Consider the following 2,958-nt stretch of genomic DNA (forward strand, 5'->3'; position numbering starts at 1 on the left):
ACCCAAACATCTATTCCAGCCAAAGTTTTCGCCGTGAGAATCAGCCACTTGGGTGAAAAAGACACATGATGTATTGTGTATGTGCCGCGTGGTATTAATTTGGTATGTGGCGGTGTACAAACGGCTCGTGGATCCACTTATTTCATTGAAATTTTTTGAACGGGTGTGGCATTCGGTTTAGTTGATTTAGCGTTTTTTGTTGGCTGGGCGGTAGTCTGGCGTGGTCGTTCTGCTTCCTTTGATTTCTATTGGGTATTCGCCGTTGGGTTCCGTGTATGTCGCTATCGGTAGATATGGTCGTGCCGCTGTTTGCGCAGTTCTTACGTCGCTTTCCGTTGGTATTCGGCCCTGGCTTCCGCTTCTGTCGCTGTCGGGCGGTTCTGTGTTGTTTGCATGGGCGGGCTTCTTTCATGTCGTTCTGCAAGGCCGTTTCTTTCCGATCCACGTGTGGTGGTGTGCGTGGTCGGTCCGCTTTTACCGTAAAGAAATCCCTGCTGCTTCGGTCGTGTAATCTAGAGGACGCTGGTTCTTCTTATCGGTGCCGCTTCCGTCGTCTAATCTAGAGACCTTGCCGCATGCATCTACCGCCTTCCCGTAAGGTCCCGTGCGATCACTGCACCGCCGTATATGGCTATATATAAGAATCGTCTCGCGGGAAGGAGCCGACTACTACGTCCTGGCCTCGCTCGGCTCCTCGTGCAGCGTGCACCATGCGAGCGAGAGTCGGCTGCTACATCCTCGCCATACTCCGCCCCTCGTGCCGTAACCACCGCGTGGGCCGCTCCAAGCGCGTCAGGAAGGCCGCGGGGGTGCAGCCACTGCTGATGTCGCGGCCTTCATCCGAGGAGGCCAACCTCAAACGTCTCCTATCGAAGGACCTGCCGTCCTTGGCCGCCGGCGTCGGGTCCCTCTGCTAGAGGCTCACAGGTGTTGTTCGCCCGGTGGGGCTACGAGGCGCGGCACCAGGAGCTCCAGCGGCAGCACGAGAGGATGGAGAGGTACATGATTTGTGGCGACACGTAGGTACCTACTCCCGCCGCTCCTTGACAACCCATGGACGACACTCTGGCCTGCCGGCTCCTCCCGCTGCACCGGCTGCGAGGCGGCGGCCGCGACATACATGTGCGAGCCGCCTTTCCACTGGTGTGTGACGCGGTCACCGTCGGCGTCACCGTCGGCTTCCGTTCCCCGTTCGGCTGCCCGCCCAAGAGACGCAACTACGTCCTCACCAGTTGGGCAACGGCGCAGCTCCAGGCAAGCGGCCGCAGGTATATTCACCATCGCCTCGGTTCCTCCGATGCGTGCTCATTCACTTTCAAGAGGATGGATCCACTTAACCGCAATTCAGTGGTATTTGTTGTTGATTGATGTGCACGAGTTCTTTTTTCTTTTTCAAGATTCATTTGTGAACTGCCGTCTGCATGCTTTACAAATTATGTTGTACAACTGTGCAAGTGAAGCCCTATTTCAGAAAAACTTCACATAACAAATCTGGTGTTGGCAGTTGTCTCTGGCGCGCTGGCGTTTGTGCCGGCGAGTTTGAGGAAGGATGACAAGGCTCTGGGGATGCGCACGTATCAAGACCTCTCCGGCTGCTGCTAGCGGCGATGCTGAAGAAAGCCGCTGTTAGTTTGTGGGATTGCGCAAGAAGCGGCGAGGGCTGCATCCGCCCGACACCGGCTGTTCCTTTTCCTAGCCTCCAGTCTCACTCGCAGGCTCGCAGCACACAGCACAAAAGCAGCGGCAAGCGAGGAAGGCGCGGTGTTGTTGATCGCCGTAGCTGCACCGACGGTTCGTCATTGCCCTGCACCAACTCGATGGCCCCAAGGTGAGAGTTTCTGAAATACAATTTTCTCCAATTTCTAGATATAAGATCAGGAACACGTACTACATGTAGCAAACTAGCAATTAATAAATTTCATTCATAGAGACATAAGCATCAAATTATTGAGGCTTACATGATTGTGTTTTCTTGACATGATAGCAGTTCCTACTCCAAAGCAGATCAAAAGGAGCTGATGAAGGTGCAAAGCCTGACAGACGAAGTGAAGAGCCATTTCCGCAAGTAATTTCGGACGGCGGGGGTATATATAAGTGTTCTTTCTCAGGGCATGTATTCGATTAGCAGAAAATTGGTGAACATGTAGTGCCAAACATCAGGAGTGCAATGATGAGTTTTGCCGTGGAGGTGGGCGCGAAAAAATTAGAAGATGATGGGGTCATATCTAACGAGGAAATTGCACAATAGATTTTCAATGGTGTCGATATTGAGGAGGAAATATTTGATGTATTCATCAAAGCTTTGCTCCCATGGTTCAATCTGGAATACACTGTGTAGCGCTGGAGGTAGTGTGTTCTTTAAAAATTCTATATCACACTATAGGTTGTTAATTCCCTACGATGCAGTTATGTTGTAGACTGACCGGATGTTCTTTGGAGCAGGTGCTGCTGGCGATGACAGTAGTTGGCAGAGGCAAAGCTTGACCTGAAAGAAGGCATGCTTAGTTTATTTTTAGTTATGTAATACAGTACATACTGTACCACTAAATACACTTTGTACTGTAGCTGTATTCATCCTACAAAGAAACGTCCCTTCTTGCTGTCTTCTGGTCATCTTAGTTTGTTTGACGTGAAACCTTCATCGTCCAGGGAAGAATCATGATTAATTAGCTCCCTCCTGGACTTTTCCGAGGACTTTGATATGAGATACTGGATACCTCCTAATTAACTCTTAACCACGTGCAGCATGTTAGGGTGTCTTACGCGTCATCGCTTGGAAGAAAGTGAGTACTATTTGTGTTTGTACAATTCGACGAGAAAATAAATAGCTGTTTTTCATGAACTGATAATTTCCTTGGCACTTTGAAGAGAAATGTTTGCAACATCTTCAAAGTTATGATCACTTACATTTATGCATGATAAAGGATAATCGGTGATCTACATGTTGCATTGCGTTCT

General features: G+C 50.0%; 1 long non-coding RNA gene across 1 annotated transcript; it reads left to right on the forward strand.

The window, feature by feature from the left end:
* The first annotated feature begins 654 nt into the window (after positions 1 to 654).
* On the forward strand, positions 655 to 2,708 carry LOC125540683. Its single transcript, XR_007297359.1, has 3 exons — positions 655 to 1,828; positions 1,988 to 2,346; positions 2,443 to 2,708. It is a non-coding gene; the product is annotated as an uncharacterized LOC125540683 (long non-coding RNA).
* Positions 2,709 to 2,958: the final 250 nt, after the last annotated feature.

This window comes from Triticum urartu, chromosome 2 (assembly GCF_003073215.2).
Source record: "Triticum urartu cultivar G1812 chromosome 2, Tu2.1, whole genome shotgun sequence".
In the NCBI taxonomy this organism is placed as follows: Eukaryota; Viridiplantae; Streptophyta; class Magnoliopsida; order Poales; family Poaceae; genus Triticum; species Triticum urartu.